This window comes from Bombina bombina, chromosome 4, assembly GCF_027579735.1.
Source record: "Bombina bombina isolate aBomBom1 chromosome 4, aBomBom1.pri, whole genome shotgun sequence".
Classification (NCBI taxonomy): domain Eukaryota; kingdom Metazoa; phylum Chordata; class Amphibia; order Anura; family Bombinatoridae; genus Bombina; species Bombina bombina.
The window spans coordinates 712,999,679-713,020,348 of NC_069502.1; positions in this window are offsets into that span (position 1 = coordinate 712,999,679).

The following is a 20,670-nucleotide window of genomic DNA, read 5'->3' on the forward strand; positions in this document are numbered from 1 at the left end:
CATGCTCTACCCCATGAGTTATTTAACTAACTCAATTTGTTTATCCACTGTATAATGACATCACAAAGAGAAGCAAACTCTTAGTCCTTTGTAGATACAGGTGATATGTGTTAAATTATATAATTACTTGTGCTTAAACCATTGATACAAACAACCATTTTATTTTTATTTTTTTCAATTAGCAATTCTAGTTTGAAAACGACTGTGTTTCCTACTTAAAGAGACATAAAACCCAAAATGTATCTTTCATGATTTAGGTGGAGTTTACTTATATTTTATGTTTACATATATTTTCCATTTTTCTTCATTCTCTTGGTATCATTTGTTAAAGGAGCAGAAATGCACTACTGGTTGCTAACTGGACGGATAGGGTGAGCCAATGACAATCGGTATATATATGAAGCCAACAATCAGCAGCTTGCACCTAGGTGCTTTGATGCTCCTGAGCTTACCTAGATAAACCTTTCAACAAAGGATAACAACTGAAGGAAGCAAATTAAATAATAGAAGTAAAATGGAAGCTTGTTTAAAATTGTATTCTCTGTCTGAGTCCTGAATATCTCATTATGACTTTACTATCCCTTAGTAAAATGTTTTATTTGGCTTTTAAAAATGAGATATCTCTAGCAGAAAATATTTTTTACAGATCATATATATTAATTGGCTAGATTAGAGTAGAATGGTAATTACATTTTAATTTCATTTTCATTACATTTTCAAATTCAAATCAGTTAATAGAATGAAAAAAAATTCTATTGGCTGATTTGAATTTGAAAATCAGCCAATAGGAATGCAAGGGTACCCTATATAAAAGGGGAACCTCACATTCAAAATTCAGTGTGTAGTGGGTGACCATATGAAGAGGACATCAGCGACGGAAGATCTAAAGATAAGAAGATGGATGAAAATAGAAGACTGCCACCAGGATGAAGACAGAAGACCGCCACCAGGATGAAGATGGACCACCGCCAGGATGAAGATGGAGCGCTGCTGGGATGAAGATGAATTAAACTTTGGTGAGTACCATCTTTGGGGTTTAGTGATAGGATTTTTTGGGGGGGGTTTGGGGGGCAGCAAAAGAGCTAAATGCCCCTCTGAGGGCAATGTCCAGTCAAATGCCCTTTCAGGGCAATTTTTAGAGTAGGTATTTATTTAGCCTTTTTTGGGGAGTGGGCGAGTTACTTGTTTAACGGTCAAGTGATTTTTTTTTCTTTATTGAAAAAGAGCTAAATCATTTTAGGGCAATGCCCCACAAAAAGCCTTTTGAAGGGCTATTGCTATAGTTTAGTGTTAGCATAGGTTTTTTATTTTGCTTTTTTTTTTATTGGGGCTTTTGTTTTAGAATAGGCGTACCTGTTTTTGTTTTTTTCTGCAATGGTAGCTTTTTTTTTTTTAGATAAGGTTAGTTTTTGTTTTTTTTAGCTAATGCTAGAATTTTTGGGGGGTAACTTAGGTGGTGTTAGGTTAGGAAGGTTAGCTGGTTAGGGGGTTTACATGTTAGTGGGGTAGTTTGTGATGGGGGTGTTGCAGTTTAGGGGTTAATACTGTAGTGGGGTAGTTTGTGGTCTGGGGTTGGCAGTTTATAGGTTAAAAGTGTAGTGGGGTGGCTATTTAGGGGTAATAGAGTAGTTTAGTGCAACTGTTAGTGCAACTGTTTCCTCCAGCCAAACTAGCCTCTAACGCAAAACTCGTAATCTAGGTGAAAGTGTTCCCTAGCACTATATTAACCCCTTAAGGACAAGGCCATTTTTCAATTTCTTTCCCTTAAGGACCAGGGCTATTTTTACATTTCTGCGGTGTTTGTGTTTAGCTGTAATTTTCCTCTTACTCATTTACTGTACCCACACATATTATATACCGTTTTTCTCGCCATTAAATGGAATTTCTAAAGATACCATTATTTTCATCATATCTTATAATTTCTATAAAAATTTTTTATAAAATATGAGGAAAAAATGGAAAAAAACACACTTTTTCTAGCTTTGACCCCCAAAATCTGTTACACATTTACAACCACCAAAAAACACCCATGCTAAATAGTTTCTAAATTTTGTCCTGAGTTTAGAAATACCCAATGTTTACATGTTCTTTGCTTTTTTTTGCAAGTTATAGGGCAATAAGTACAAGTAGCACTTTTCTATTTCCAAACCACTTTTTTTCAAAATTAGCGCTAGTTACATTGGGACACTGATATATTTCAGGAATCCCTGAATATCCCTTGACATGTATATATATTTTTTTAGAAGACATCCCAAAATATTGATCTAGGCCCATTTTGGTATATTTCATGCCACCATTTCACCGTCAAATTAGATCAAATAAAAAAAATTGTTCACGTTTTCACAAATTTTTTCACAAACTTTAGGTTTCTCAATGAAATTATTTGCAAACAACTTGTGCAATTATGACATAAATGGTTGTAAACGCTTCTCTGGGATCCCCTTTGTTCAGAAATAGCAGACATATATGGCTTTGGCGTTGCTTTTTGGTAATTAGAAGGCCGCTAAATGCCACTGCGCATCACACGTGAATTATGCCAAGCAGTGAAGGGGTTAATTAGGGAGCATGTAGGGAGCTTCTAGGGTTAATTTTAGCTTTAGTGTAGTGTAGTATACAATATATATATTGATCTAGGCCCATCTTGGTATATTTCATAACACCATTTCACCGCCAAATGCGATCAAATGAAAAAAAAATGTTAAATTTTTCACAATTTTAGGTTTCTCACTGAAATTATTTACAAACAGCTTGTGCAATTATGGCACAAATGGTTGTAAAAGCTTCTCTGGGATCCCCTTTGTTCAGAAATAGCAGATATATATGGCTTTGGCGTTGCTTTTTGGTAATTAGAAGGCCCGCTAAATACCGCTGCGCATCACACGTGAATTATGTCTAGCAGTGAAGGGGTTAATTAGGTAGCTTGTAGGGAGCTTGCAGGGTTAATTTTAGCTTTAATGTAGAGATCAGCCTCCCACCTGACACATCACACCCCCTGATCCCTCCCAAACAGCTCTCTTCCCTCCCCCACCCCACAATTTTCCCCGCCATCTTAAGTACTGGCAGAAAATCTGCCAGTACTAAAATAAAAGGTATTTTTTAACATATATACATATGGTGATGTGTAGGATCCCCCCTTAGCCCCCAACCTCCCTGATCCCCCCCAAACAGCTCTCTATCCCTCCCCCTCTACCTTATTGGTAGCCATCTTGGGTACTGGCAGCTGTCTGCCAGTACCCAGTTTACTAAAAAAAAACTGCTTTTTTATATATATATATATATTTTTTTTTTTTTCTGTAGTGTAGCTTCCCCCCAGCCAAAGAGCAACCCCCCACCCCCTCCCAGATCCCTTAGATGCCTTTTTGAAATGATTTTGTTCCCCACTCTATTTCACTTTTTTTTTTTTACATTTCTGTAGTGTAGCCGTTCCCACCCGCTTCCACCCTGTGCACGCGCCCGCCCCCGCCCTCCTGTGCACATGCACACGCCTCTGTGCGCGCTCCCGACGTTCACACCTGCGATCCTGCCCCCCTCCACGTCATAGCACACATCAATGGCTGCTCGGATATCGAGGCATCACTGCAATAACCGGAAAGCGGCTGGAATCGAGCAGGATCGCTTCCAGCCGCTTTAAACCCCTAATGTCGTACAGGGTACGTCGCTGGTCTTTTAAGACCAGGTTGTGTTCGACGTACCCTGTACAACATGCGTCGTTAAGGGGTTAAAGGGACATGAGACCCAAACATTTTATTTCATAAATAGATAGAGCATACAAATTTGAACAACGTTCCAATGTACTTCTATTGCCTATTTTGCTAAATTCCCTTGGTATCTTTTGCTGAAAATGATACCTAGGTAGGCTCAGGAGTTGGCTGCTGATTGGTGGCTGCACATATATGTATATTGTCATTGGCATACTGATATGTTCAGCTAGCTCTTAGTAGTGCATTGCTGTATCTTCAGTTAAGGATACTAAAAGAATGAAGTACATGTGATAATAGAAAATAATTGGAAGGTTGTTCAAAAATGTATATTCTATCTGAATCATGAAAGAAAAAAATTTGGTTTCATGTGACTTTAACTAATTCTGTTTGTCTATACAACTATTTTTGACATTTGATTATATAATTCACAATCTCTTTGAGTGAAAACCGAGTCCAGTATTGACCGCTAATATACAAAGGTTAGTCATGTGTCATGTAAAACAATAAATATTTATTACAGTTAAATGTACCAACTAGAATGTTTAGAGAAAAAAATGAAACTATTTACAATACTTATATATATTAAATTACAATAGTATGAGAGAGGCTGTGATCTAAGGGAATTTGTCATGATGTTTCATTTTTAATACACAGATATACTGAGCAATAAAAAGAAAGCTTTATTTTCTCAGCTCTCCCATGGTCATTGATGCCCATGGGAGATCTGACCTTGGACTTTGAAAAGTTCACAACATTTTTTTACTTCAGGCTGCACAGACACTGTATGGATGTCCCCGCAGTGTCCCCAAATGACTGGCAGGTCTACAGCTGAAATGAAAGGCTGTAGCAGATCTAATCAGATCTAATACCAATAAACTTAGTATATTTTGCCAGAGGGGGTCAACACAGGTGCAGTCTCTGTCTACTGAGCCATGGATATCTGCCTCAGAGGTATTTCACAAATCCACCTTTAATGAAACAGAGTAAGGGTCATGTTTTGGTCCACATTTCTTTGTGAGACTATTCTTAAAAAAATGACAACTCTTTCTTTGTAGCTTTCACAGAAACAATATCAACTACGCAGTCTCTGAAATTGTAAAACTAACTACAACATTTAAAGGGACATTCTACATCAGAATTGTTATTGTTTTAAAAGATAGATAATCACTTTATTACCCATTCTCCAGTTTTGCATAACCAACACAGTTATATCAATATACTTTTAACCTCTGTGATTATCTTGTATCTAAGCCTCTGCAAACTGCCCCTTTATTTCAGTTCTTTTGACAGACTTGCAGTTTAGCCAATCAGTGCCTGCTCCCAGATAACTTCACATGCACGAGCACAGTATTATCTATATGAAACACATGAATTAACACCCTCTAGTGGTGAAAAACTGTTAAAATGCATTCTGAAAAGAGGTGGCCTTCAAGGTCTAAGAAATTAGCATATGAACCTCCTAGGTTAAGCTTTCAACTAAAAATACCAAGAGAACAAAGCAAAATTGGTGATAAAAGTAAATTGGAAAATTGTTTAAAATGACATGCTCTATCTGAATCATGAAAGTTTATTTTGGCCTAGACTGTCCCTTTAAATCTAAATACTTGCTTATATATACTTGCTAATTCCTTGCTAATATCTACTTTTACAGTTTCAGGTGTTTCTATTAACTTTCACATCATCAACAAATGAATTTTCTCCAACGTCTGTCAAAACACAAATGTAACTTTTTTTATGAGTTTCTAATAAATGTTATTTAAAAATGTCCAGCATTTACGATGCGTTAATGCTGTTTCTACAGAAGCAAAATTAGACACGAAATATAAACAAGATTAATGTTGACTTCAGTCATACAAAGTTAACTATACCTCTGTTTCCAATATATTACATGGAAATCAATGTGAAAAAAGTGACAAAATAAAGACTTTACTAATAATGTTACAACAATTCCTCACAAATTAACATTCGAAATTTAAATTTGTATGCAATAATGACAGCGATACTATGAGGGAGAAAAGGATTACTATAAGTGTGCTACTAATCTGTCATCACATCACTTAATTAACATACTGTACATTGGAAACAAAGAGCGCTTGTTACAGTCAACAATTTTACTTCCAGTTCCAGCGTGAAGACATTTATTTCTATGCAGCTGTTACAGATATTCTTATTTCCCACTTGTTTTATTGGTTCAAGCCCATTTCATTCCAGCCGTTTACTCATCTTGTAAACCTGTAGAATCATTTTAAACTGGTTGCATAGTAGATTCTGGGAAAGAGAGAATTGTTTTCCTCTCGGAATTTCACTGTATCATAGCGCATACTTTAGTAAAGGGATATTAAATATAATATGCAGATTATATGTATATATATATATATATATATATATATATATATATATATATATATATATATATATATATATATATATATATATGCATATATATAGTTTAAATATTTAAGATATAAGTGTTGAGGTTTTGTTTCAATACACAGGGTTTGCACAGAGCTTTGTCTGCAAACTCTATTATATTGCCTGATTTATATATGTCCCTAATAATCCTCAGAAGAATAGAAAGATAAAGGAAAAAGCTAGGTTTCAACTTAGTGTTGCAAAATGCTTTAATTAAATTTAGTGGAAATTAGAAAGCAAACCATTTTCAAACTTAAATGGACACTAAATTTCACGCATCTCCCTCTAATCATGAGTGCTTTCATTATGGAACGTAGGTTACACTGCAGGTATCTGAAGAATAGTTACTGCACATGTGCCAACAGGTAAGCACTGGAATGTGGTGAAAAATAGATTTCAACATGGACCCATGACTAGAGCGATATGAGGAATAGCCAAAATACTATACTTATTAAGGGCTAGATTATGAGTGGAGCACTATTTAGTGCTCTCACTCAAGCATAAATTCTTCTAGTTGGAGGCTTTTTGCGCGCTTAGGGTAGTGCAGGTATTACAAGTTGAGCAAAACTCGTCACATGCTAAGCAAATATCCCAGCACGTAGGAGTAAAAAATCTATTCATAATGTTCGCTAACCAACAGGAGTTATTCATATTCCACATTCCAATGTTCTTCACATACAGAACAATGTATTTTTTATTATAAATACATTTTTAAAATGCTAGGATTTACCATCACTTTAACAATAGCAGATATATATAGAAATATATATTTAAAGGGACAGTCTATTTAAATTTTATATTGTTTAAACATAAAGCTAGTCCCTTTATTATTTGCATAACCAACATTGTTATATTATTACACTTTTACCTCTGTGATTACCGTGTATCTAAGCCATTGCAGAATGCCTACTTATTTCAGTTCTTTTAACAGACTTGCATTTTAGCCAATCAGTGCTGACTTATTAATAACTCCAAGTGATGAGAACAATGCTATTTATATAAAACATATGAAATAGCACTGTCTAACTGTGAAAAACTGTCAAAATTAACTGAAATAAGAGGCGGCCTTCAACAGTTTAGAAATCAGTTTAAGCCTACCTAAGTTTAGCTTTCAAAAATGAATACCAAGAGAAAAAAGCTAGTTTTATGATAAAAGTAAATTGAAAAGTTGTTTAAAATTTCATGCCCTATCTGAATCATGAAAGTTTAATTTTGACTTGACTGTCCCATTAATAAAAAAAATTACATTATTTTCTATGTGAAGAACATGGGAATATAAAATATGCATAACGCGCATCAGGGGATTGAAATTTAAGTCAAATGTGGTCAGGTTAGCACTCATGAAGAATATGAAGAATTTAAATATAAAATATTCAAAAATAATAATAAGAATTATTTAAAATTATTATACATAATTTAAATATATATATATATATATATATATATATATATATATATATATATATAGTATATATATATATATATATACATACATACATACAGTTGTATGCAAAAGTTTAGGCACCCCTGACAATTTTAATGATTTTCATTTATAAATAATTGGGTTTGGATCAGCAATTTCATTTTGATTTATAAATAACCGAAGGACACATTAATATTTCAGTAGTGAAATGAGTTTTAATGGATTAACAGAAAATGTACACTATGCATCCAAACAAATTAGACAGGTGCATACATTTGGGCATCCTTGTGATTTTTTTTATTTGAATACCTCTAACTACCTAGCACTGATTAATTGGAACACACAATTGGTTTAGTGAGCCCATTAAGCCTTGAACTTCAAAGAAAGGTGCATCCAATCATGAGAAAAGGTATTTAAAGGGCCACTGTAAGTAAATATTTTCTATGCCTGTTACTAACTAACTACCCCAAATACGCTTTTTATCAATAGCATTTCATTAACATATCTCTACCGTATATCAGAAATCTTGTCTGCAAATTTAAAGGGACAGTCAACACTTACTTTAACATGTTTTTATATTGAAAATAACAAAACGGAGGTCCGCCTACACTATACCCCTCCTGCCTTGCCGCCTTGCTTCTGTCCTAATCAGCGGCGCTAACTACTCTAATACCCGGTAAATATGGATGCCGGACTCCCCCCACCATTACGTAGCTGCCTTCTTCTTCAACTGATAAGCAAATCAGAATCCAGGCATCGGACAGAAATTGCAAGCGCGTGCAATTTCAGTCCGAGGACTGGATTCTGATTTGCTTATCAGTTGAAGAAGAAGGCAGCTACGTAATGGTGGGGGGAGTCCGGCATCCATATTTACCGGGTATTAGAGTAGTTAGCGCCGCTGATTAGGACAGAAGCAAGGCGGCAAGGCAGGAGGGGTATAGTGTAGGCGGACCTCCGTTTTGTTATTTTCAATATAAAAACATGTTAAAGTAAGTGTTGACTGTCCCTTTAATTGTTTTGCAAACCAACTCCGTGGGTATCCTTTGCTCTGTACCAATCCGTTTACAATACCTAGGTTTCAAAATGGCGCTTTAAACACAATTTCATTGGTTTAAGTATTTTGAACACACAGTGCTGAAAATAGTGGGCAGGATAATGTGACATCATCGGGGAATAAAAGATATAACTTTTATAACGTTATGAAACTTCGTTTTGGAGAAAATATAGGTCTGTAGGTTTTAATTAATGTTTATTAATTTTAATATGTTAGTTGTTTGGCTTAAAAATTATAACAGAAAGTAATCCTTTAAGGTGGAGAAATTGCAAGTTGTTGTTCTCTTTGACTCTCCTCTGAAGAGGGGCTACATGGGGGCCTCACAACAACTCTCAAATGACCTGAAAACAAAGATTGTTCAATATTATGGTTTAGGGGAAGGCTACAAAAAGCTATTGCAGAAATTTAGGCTGTCAGTGTCCACTGTAAGAAACATAGTAAGGAAATGGTAGGTCACAGGCACAGTTCTTTTTAAAGGGACACTCAATAAAAATTAAACTTTCATCATTCAGATAGAACATGCCATTTTAAACAACTTTCCAATTTACTTCCATTAACTAAATGTGCACAGTCTTTTTATATTTAAACTTTTTGAGTCACCAGCTCCTACTGAACATGTGCAAGAATAAGTGTGTATGCATTTGTGAATGGCTGATGGCTGTCACATGGTACGTGTATGCAATTGTGATTGGCTGATGGCTGTCACATGGTACAGGGGGAGTGGAAAAAGACATCATTTTTAAAATTGTCAGAAAAAAAAATCTACTACTCATTTGAAGTTCAGACTAAGTGCTATTGCATTGTCTTCTTATCTTGCATTTGTTGATTATGCAAATCTATTGTGTTGGCTGGTCCTTTAAGGCCAGAAGTGGCAGGCCAAGTAAAATATCGGAGAGGCAAAGGCAAAGGATGGTGAGAACGGTCAAAAACAGCCCACAGACCACCTCCAAACACCTACAACATCATATTGCTGCAGATGGTGTCACTGTGCATCGTTCAACAATTCAGCGCACTTTGCATAAGGAGAAGCTGTATGGGAGAGAGATTCGGAAGAAGCCTTTTCTGCACACACGCCACAAACAGAGTCACTTGAGGTATGCAAACCCACATTTGGACAAGCCAGCTTCATTTTGGAAGAAGGTGCTGTGGACTGATGAAACAAAGAATGAGGTATTTGGTCAATAGCAAAAAATATTCCACAGGAACCAACTCTCCAAATAAAAAATGTTGGCTTTATTAAATCCAATTAAAAGGTATATAGGCACCAAGACATGGTGGAAAAGGTAGAAGAAACGGTCTTATGCGTTTTGGCAATGTGTAGCCGTAATCATAGACCATACTTTCTCACAGGTGTTACTTTTACTTATACCATACAAAAGTTACCCATTGGAGGATAAAAAAAAAACCCTTTTCCCTCTCTCACCTTATTAAAGGGGCCAGCATTAGATATTTTACTCAAAGGTAGCATGATAATGTTAGTAGTAATCAAGAAACAAGGTAAACAAAATATACATAATAACATTATATATAAAACATAAAGCAGGGGGGCGGAGCCAGCCATCGCACAGTATGGCTGCAAAAAGCTAGAGCTCCGTGATACCGGACGCTTCCAAGCAACATCTTTCCCATTACAAAGGTGTTAGCCGAATTCCAGTAGCAGATATCAACACCGGAACTCACCCGGAGCACAATGATCATACCCTGAGCGAGCTAACTTAACGGAAAACTGCGCAACGCAGTAAGTGTAAGAGGACAGCGCATCAACTTCGGCCTAGCTCTGCGACACGCCACAAGCCTGCACAGATGCGGTAAAAATATGACGACACCGGCGAAAGACAAAGCCGAAGGTATGAAAACCTCAACACAAGCCTAAACACAATGGCATAACACCCCTCATAGAAACACACTAGATCCAAAGGGCCATGACATCGCCTTACAGAACAAAGGCACAGTAGCACCCTGCTCAAGCCTAACATATTGCCACGTGGGAAGAAACTTTAGACAACGCCTAATCTTACGCCACTGCTCCCTCCATCCCTGGGCAATGCAACTTTACAAAATGTGCACTTATTGAGGAGAGACACACTCGCCCAGTATACCGCAGCCCATAGGGCACTGGACACCTTGCTATAGCGGAGCACCGCCATTATCACACGCGAGCAGTCCTGGGCCTATAACGCTGCATCACCACACGCAGCACAACATTCAGACACCAGACAACACGCTGAGCTACTCCTAGGGAACACCACCCATCCCCTGAACAACATATAAAAATGACATCCAAAAGGATATCTAAGGCAGACAAGCCAGCGAAAACCCAGTCAGCTGCAACAACTAAACTTAACTTTTTCAAAGTGCTGGAAACTCCGGACCCAGAATCTCCCACATCACAAGACTCAGATGACATGCCACCAGCTACTAGACCTAACGCTCAAGGCACTCTATCAGAAGAACCCCTTACAAGAGCAGACATTGACAATCTCCCTACTAAGGCAGACTTTGCAACTTTAATCTCACAAGTGGGTAAAATGATAAAAGATGGCCTCAGAGAGGTCAAAAAAGAACTATCAGAGTTAGGAGAAAGAGTTGTACACCTCGAGGAGGACATCGACCAAATTTACAATAATACTGACATTCAAAACAGATCTTTTGAATCCCATGACACTCTAATTCAACAAATGCAAATACAATTAGAAGATCTGGACAACCGAGGCCGTCGCAATAATATCAGAGTGAGAGGTGTAACAGAGAAAATTGTGCCCAACCAAATTACACAATATTTGCAAGGACTTTTTAAATTTCTGTTAAGAGATGAAGAACTGCCAGACATGCCCATAGAAAGAGCCCACAGGGCACTGAGACCGAAGCCGCAAGATAACAAACCTCCTAGAGACATTGTCTTAAAAATGCAGGCATTCACAGACAAAGAGAAAATTATGGAAGCCTCCAGGAAACTACGCCAGATCACATACGAAGGGGATAATATTCAAATCTACGCAGATCTAAGTAGCATCACCCTTAACAGAAGGCGAGAAGCCAGATACCTAACCCTTCATCTACAAAACCTGAAGATTCCCTACAGATGGGGCTTTCCTTTTTGCATCAAAGTTCTACAAGGTACGAACATAGCAATATACAAATCACCTGACGACCTAGAAGAGTTCTGCAGCAAACTGAATATCCCACAACCCACACCACAACTTCTGGGAGGACCAGCACCTGAGAAACCAACAACCTCTTCCAGCATGCCGAAACCCCAAAGGCCGACATGGAACAGAATAAACAGGAAAAGGACACAACCATCCAGTAACCAATTCAACCCAGAAACTGATCCTACATGAACATGCATAGCCACTGATGCCTGTGGTAACTTGTATTACTCTTAATAATTGCTTGCCTTGCAGATATACCAACTCCAAGACTTTCCTCAGATGCAGGTATAAGAACTTGACTCAGAATGTCTGCAGGTAACGCAAGTGAGTGAGTACACCTAACTTTAAAGTTATTTAGAAACTCGAAGCCACTAATATAATTGAAACACCTTGTTTAACATTATAGGAAGTGATCTATACTCTCATGTTCATAAAATGTTGTGAACAGGGTAGTATACCCTTAAACACCTGGTATTGTATATGTATATATGCAATTGTTGTATATAAGTTATATGTTATGAAGTTTATTAATGTTTGTTATACTGGAACTGGAAATTTGATTCTAATAACTGCTATGTCTGAGTTGGCTTGGCAAGTGACACTTACTGACGACCAGAACCCATTGAATGTATCACAGCACATACACCCCTTTACCACTAAACAGCTCAGAAGACAGCTAAAATCCAAACACATACTCTAATGAGCGCACCACAAATCAAGATCATGACACAAAAAGATCTTTAGCTCTCAATTGGTTTTCTAAATCTAAAAATGAAATCATCTTCTTGCAAGAAACACATTTTAGACACAAAGAGGAACCAAAGTTCCATTCTAAAAACTTCCCAACCGGATACTTTTGTTCGCACACACAGAAAAAGATAAACGGAGTGGGAATCCTATTTCATAAATCCATGCATCTCCACAATGTTATCACTCACACTGACCCAGAAGGCAGATACTTGATATTGGTTGGAGACCTTTTCAACAAACCAATCACGTTAGCGAACATATATGCACCCAACACCGGCCAAGCGAAATTTTTCAAAAAAATCACAGGGAAATTATTAGAACTAGCAAAAGGAACTACTATTATAGCAGGAGACTTTAATATAGCACTCAACCCCAGACTAGACTGTTCAATGACCAAAAGCTCCCAGACCATAAACACTATCAAAACGGTCACACAAAGTCTGAAATCCCTATCTCTTCTAGACGTCTGGAGAGTCCACCACCCGACACAGAAAACCTACACCTTCTACTCGAACCCCAAGAAATCTTACTCCAGATTAGATTACATTTGCATTGACCAATTAGGGCTGACACTTACTAGAGATTCAGACATCATCCCAACCCCATGGTCGGACCACTCGTCAGTATCACTGACCCTTGACTGGCCTGACAAGCCCATCACAGATTTTAATTGGAGGCTAGATGATACTCTGCTTCTACAGCCTCAAATCAAAAAGAAAATAGACAAAACACTTACTGAATTCTTTCATTTTAACAAACCCCCCCAATCCCACCCAATAACGATCTGGGAAGCACATAAAGCGGTAGTTAGAGGAGAACTTATTAAACAGAAAGCCATTCTCAAAAAAAAAATACAACTCAGAATACAAACAATTACTGGACCAACTTAAAGTGGCAGAACTTAATCACATGCACAACCCCGAATCGAATGACACCCTTACTACTCTTACCAAGATAAGACACAACCTGAATAACTTACTAGCGACTGAAGTACATAGAAAAGCTTACTACCTAAAGAAACTTTATTTTGTTGAGAGTAACAGAGCAGGGCCCATACTAGCTAAAGCATTGAAACGGAAAAGCTACGCCAACTATATAAATAAAATTCAAGACAGTACAAACAAAGAAACATGACTGCAAAGGCATAGCAGACACTTTTAGCAGATATTATAGTCTTCTCTACAACATCCCCACAGACGATAGCATCCATAAGAAGACCCTTATAGATAAATACCTAAAATACCTAAAAGAAGCAAACCTACCTAAATTAGATGAACCCCTTAGAGTAGCCCTCGATGACCCCTTCTCGGAGCAGGAAGTAGCTAAAGCTATCAATAGCCTACCTACTCATAAGAGCCCTGGCCCAGATGGACTGACGAACGCCTATTATAAACATTTTAAGCAAATACTAACCCCCCACTTAACAAATTTATTTAACTCCCTAGAAGATGATTCCCCCATATCTCCACAACTACTCGAAGCACATATCACCGTCATACACAAAGAGGGCAAACCGATAACAGAGCCCAGCAGCTACCGACCAATCTCATTGTTAAACAGCAATATAAAAATTTATGCAAAAATTCTAGCACTAAGAATTAACTCGGTCCTACCTGACTTAATCCACTTAGACCAGGCTGGGTTTATCCCATTCAGAGAAACAAGAGATAACACTATTAGAACTACCCAACTTATAGACTTTGCCAACACTCATAAAATCCCTATGATCACAGTAGCCACAGACGCAGAGAAGGCCTTCGATAGGGTGGCCTGGCCATTCCTTCGAAGTGCACTTCACAGTTATGGATTTGGAGATGGAATAATAGGTAAAATCTTCCAACTATATTCAGCTCCTTCAGCAAAAGTCAAGGTTAATGGAGTACTATCCCACCCATTCAAAATTGCAAATGGAACAAGACAGGGCTGCCCACTCTCCCCACTCCTATTTGTGCTTACCATGGAAGCCTTAGCGGCTCACATTCGAGCTAACCCAAACATAAAGGGAGTACATATTGGCCCAAATCAATACAAAATCTCAATGTTCGCCGATGACATTCTCCTCACATTGACTTCCCCCACAAGCTCATTAGCAGCCCTAATGGAGGAATTCGACACCTTCAGCCACCTATCCAATTTCCTAATCAATAAACAGAAATCAGAGATCCTAAACATCTCCCTTCCCCAAAGAGAACTACAACACATTAAGAATATATGCCCATATAAAGTAAAGAACTCCCAACTAAAATACTTGGGGGTCCAGCTGACCCCAAAACTCTCACAACTATTTGACGCCAACTACAAAACTTTACTAACCGCTACCCAACACACCCTAAAAAGTGATAAACCCCTATCTTGGTGGGGGAGAATACAGGCCATAAAAATGACGATTCTCCCAAGAATTATATATATTTTTCAAACCGTGCCCATATCCCTCCCAAAGCACTATATCCAACAGCTCCAAAGGAGCATCAACATGTTCATTTGGGGAAAACAAAAGCCTCGTGTAAACGCGACCACATTACACAGACCAACCAGAGGGGGGGGGCTAGGGGTACCGAAGTTAGAAATGTATTACCACTCAGTGACCCTGCAACGCATCCTTGACTGGCATAGCTAAAGCATGGATTTCCCTAGACTCTCAAATATTAAAGGCGCCCAAACCCGGCTCAGTGTGCTGGATTCCCAAAACCTTAAGACCGGTTGTTTGCCAGACCTCCCCAACCTTTAGACACATTTTTGATACCTGGGACTACCTAGTACGAAAATATCCAAAACTATCCTCACAACACTCCCCCCTAACACCGATATCACAGAACATGGAACTCTCCGGAGGGTATGAACCCCTAAGGAACACTAAAGCTACTTGGGAATTACAGGACTCTGTTCCCATAATAACACTTTTAGATAAACGATCACTTAAACCCAGAAATAGCTTGACAGATGTGCTGGGGGGAGCTTTTTCCTCATGGTTAAAATATTCCCAACTCAACAACTTTATACGCAATAATCAAGCTAGGGAGAACTTACTAAGGGCGCCCACTCCCTTTGAACAATGCTGCCTGTCAACAATTCCCACCAGAGGCACTTTATCACTCGCAAAAAAAATGCTAGAAAATGTAGAACAAACCCCCCTCCCACCATATACTGCTCACTGGCAACAAGACCTAAAAATAGAGCTAGATGAAAAAGACTGGAGGAAAATTTTTAACAACACACGAAAGTCATCAACTTCCACCAGATTTATAGAACTCAACTTTAAAATACTAACACGGTGGTACTTAACACCACATAGACTACATAGAATCTACCCCTCATCTACAGCTGGAGAGGATGCGGGGAAACAGGAACAATGGCACATATATGGTGGCACTGTAACAAGATAACACCTTATTGGAAGTCAATAGAACTTCACCTAAAAAACATCTTAGGTAACGAATTTACATTACCCCCCACACTAGCGCTGTTTAACTCAACACCAGGGATCCCATGCAAGATACGATCGACACTGTTGACAATATGCCTAAACAGTGCGAAAGCCTTAATAGCACAAAATTGGAAATCCCTCTCTGTCCCATCTAGCCAACAATGGCTATCAAAAGTATCAGAAACCATACAACTAGAACAGTATGGATATTACAGACGCAACCAACTAGATCTATTCCTCGATGTCAAGTTTTATTGGGAGACACTCCTACACACCCTTAACGCTCAATAAACCCCCCCCCCCAAAAAAAAACATTGAGACACCTCCGACTAACACTAGAACCTAACATTAAGGTAAAACAGACATGCAGACCACTACCAAGACGCCAACTAAACTCCATATCCACAAAGACAAGACGAAGACTGACCACCTTATAGTCACAAAAGCCAGTTTCCAGTTGTTACCTTTATATGCATGTTATAGTTTGACAAGTTATATTTATGCTCTTTGCCAAAACCCAGCTATCCCATTACTCCACAGTCCACATAAGAACTCTGCTCACCCAGTCTCAAAACGAGATTGCACAGGATACTAACTGAATGGACTGGAAAATACACACCTGTTGTACCTTTGTACGATATACTTTATATACTTTGTGGAAACCCTCTGTACTATTGTATTATCTATATGAAAAATTAATAAAAATTATTTAAAAAAAAAAAAAAAACATAAAGCAAATGCTATAAGTTCATAATTTACACACAGATCAATATCCATATTGTTGATCATATAATAAAAGAACATGGGCATACAAAGGTATAAACAAAAGCTAATACCCTAGTACATATTAATGCAAAATGAATTACTTCATGGGCCATTTGTCAGGGTGCCAGGAATCAGACTGAGACGAGAAGTGCAAAAATAATCACACCTTTATTAATAGCAAAAAATAATAAAAAGTCCACAAGTCAAATAACAAGCCAGGAGTCAAAACCAGAGCTGGTAGTCAGACGATCCGAATCAGGAGCCAAATCGAATAGTCAGATGAGCCGGAATCAGGAACAAGGAAACAGCAGAGTCAGGAACAAGCCAGGGATCAGGAAGAAGAAAGGACGTCAGGCAGCCAGGTAATACACAGGAACTCTCACAAACAGGTCTGAGACAACGCAAAGGCAAAGCATACTGAATAGAGGCCCTTTAAATAATAAGTGATGACATCACAATTCTGAGACTGCATCCTGTCTCAAATGGATGATGCACACCAGTCTGGCCATAAAAGGAAGTGCAGTAAATGAGCAGCATCCCCCACAATACACCATAGTCAGGAAAAGAGGTGAGTAAAATGGATGCCAGCAGCACATGGCAAACACAACAGGGAGAAAACCCTGACAGTACCCTCCCCTCAACGACCACTCCCCCGCGGGAGGACAAAAGGCTTATTGGGGAAACGGGCATGGAAGGCATGGAGGAGGGCGGGAGCATGAACATCAGAGGAACCCAAGAATGCTCCTCCGGACCGTAGCCCCTCCAGTGAACCAAATACTGTACACGGCCCCTGGACATACGAGAGTCAATAATGCTGCTGACCTCATACTCCTCATGGTTGTCAACAAAGATAGGATGGGGACGAGGCAACACAGTGGTAAACCGATTACAAACCAATGGTTTCAAGAGGGAGACATGAAAAACATTGGAGATGCGCATAGCAGGAAGAAGGTCAAGAGCGCAGGCCACAGGATTAACCCGTCAGAGTATTCGAAAAGGACCAACATAACAGGGAGCCAATTTATTGGAAGGCACATGAAGGTTCAAGTTAAGGGAGGACAGCCAAACTCTCTCACCAACCTGGTAGGAAGGTGCGGGCAGACGCCTACGAAAAGCCTGTAACTTTTAGCGCTGCATAGAACGATGAAGGCAATCCTGAATCTGCACCCACATGGAACGGAGTTGACAGAGATGCTCCTCCAAAGCTGGAATACCCTGATACATGAATGAATCGGGCAACAAGGATGGTTGAAACCCATAATTCACCATGAACGGGGATAACTTGAAGGAAGCATTAATAGCACTATTACGAGCAAACTCTGCCCAAGGTAACAGTTCAGACCAATTATTGTGGTGATCTGAGACATAGCAATGGAGGAACTGTTCCAGAGCTTGATTAGACCGTTCCGCAGCCCCATTGGATTGAGGGTGATATGCCGAGGAGAAGGAAAGCTGGATCCCCATTTGAGCACAAAGGAACGCCAAAATCTGGAGACAAACTGGCTACCCCAGTCCAACACTATCTCCTTGGGTAACCCATGTAAACAGAAGACCTCCCGGGCAATAATTGAAGCAAGCTCCTGAGCGGTAGGCAGCTTCATCAAGGGAATGCAATGTAACATTTTAGAAAAACGGTCAACCACCATAAGGATAACAGTATTGCCATTAGAAACAGGGAGCTCGACAATGAAGTCCATGGAAAGATGTGTCCAAGGATGCTCACCATTAGAAATAGGTTGAAGAAGACCCACAGGAAGACGTTGAGGAGTCTTATTCTGTGCACAAACTGAGCAGGAGGCAACATACGCAGCAACATCAGAATGAAGACCTGGCCACCAGAATTATCGAGTGACAGACCAAATCATTTGGTTCTTGCCTGGGTTACCTGCAGCTTTAGGATAGTGGTAAGTGTGCAAAAGTTTAGTTCAAAGATTCTCAGGAACAAAACACTTACCACTAGGTTTCTCAGAAGGTGCATTGGTTTGTGCAGCCAGGATCTCCTCCCCTAAGGGAGAAGTCAAATTAGTATGTATGGTAGCCAAAATATGGTCAGGAGGTATAACAGGAGTAGGTACAGACTCCTCCTTGGACAGAGGCGAAAATTGTCGAGAGAGGGCATCAGCCCTAACATTCTTACTACCAGGCAGGTAGGAGACCACATAATTAAACCGAGACAAAAATAGCGCCAATCTGGCCTGTCGGGGTGACAAACGTTTTTCTTCAGATAGATAAATTAAATTCTTGTGGTCAGTAAGAATGAGCACCGGCACGCTAGTACCCTCGAGAAGATGCCACCATTCCTTAAGTGCCAAAATAATGGCCAGTAATTCCCTGTCGCCAATTTCATAATTGCACTCCGCTGGAGACAATTTCTTAGAGAAGAAACCACATGGATGCAAGGAACCATCAGGCGTAGGACGTTGAGACAAGAGGGCACCTACTCTAGTCTCAGACGCATTGACCTCAAGAACGAAAGGCAGGACAGGGTTAGGAAGAGCCAGAACTGGAGCGGCAGCGAAGGCATTCTTAAGACTATCAAAAGGCCTTAATGGCAGTAGGTGACCAATGGAGTGGATCATTCTCTTTACGGGGCATGTCTGTGATAGGTTTGACCAAGGAAGAAAAGTTTTTCATAAACTTTCTATAGTAATTGGCGAACCCCAAAAAACATTGAATAGACCGAAGACCAACTGGGCGAGGCCACTGCAGAATGGCAGATAACTTGTCAGGATCCATGGAGAACCCTGCAACAGAGATAACATAACCTAGGAAGGTTACTTGAGTCTGATGGAACTCACATTTTTCGAGTTTACAAAACAGGCTGTTTTTGAGTAGTCTCTGAAGAACCCGTGTAACATCAGAACGATGAGCCTCAAGTGTCGGTGAGTGTATGAGGATGTCGTCTAAGTACACCACAACACACTGTTGCAACATATCTCGTAGGACATCATTAATAAATTCCTGAAAAACAGCAGGAGCATTACATAGACCAAAGGGCATTACAAGATACTCATAATGCCCGCTCCTGGTGTTAAATGCTGTTTTCCATTCATGGCCCTCCTTAATCCTAACAAGATTGTATGCTCCTCTCAAATCAAGTTTAGTAAAGACCGTAGCTCCCTTGAGGCGGTCAAAGAGTTCCGTAATAAGCGGAATAGGGTAAGTATTCTTAATGGTAAGATGATTAAGACCCCTATAATCAATAAATGGTCTTAACTCGACACCCTTTTCCTTCACAAAGAAGAAGCCAGCACCTGCAGGAGAGCAGGATTTGCGGATGATCCCCCGCGACAGAGCATCGTCAACATACTTCTCCATAGCACAATTCTCTGCAACAGACAAAGGGTACACCCGGCCCCGAGGAGGAATGGCTCCGGGTTGCAGGTCTATGGCACAATCGTAAGACCGGTGAGGAGGCAACGTACCGGCACGCACCTTGTCAAACACGTCTAGGAACTCTCGGTACTCCTCTGGCAATTGAGATACCGAAGAAGTGCACAAGACTTTAACTGGTTTCCAAAGACAAGTGCAAATACATTGCAGGGACCACGACAAAATTTCGGACCTGCGCCAGTCGAGACTGGGATTGTGCTTTTGGAGCCAGGGATAACCCAGAACAACCGGAAAATGCGGAGAGTTTATCACCTGGAACTGGAGGGTTTCAAAATGGAGAGCCCCAACAGCCATGGACAACGGAGCAGTTTCGTGAGTAACGAGTGCGGGCTGAAGGGGCCTGCCATCAATGGCCTCAATAGCAAGCGGAACGGACCGAGGCAAAACAGGAATGGAGTGCTTTGATACAAAAGCACTGTCAATGAAATAGCCCACAGCACCGGAGACAACAAGAGCCTGAGTGACTATGGAGGAGTCCACTCAGGAAAGGACAACAGTGACCAAAGGTTTCTCCTTAAGCGGTTCCGGGGACAAGGATAAATCACCCAAGGTCTGCCCCCGACAGGACCTTAGGTGTGAGCGTTTCCCAGCCTTGT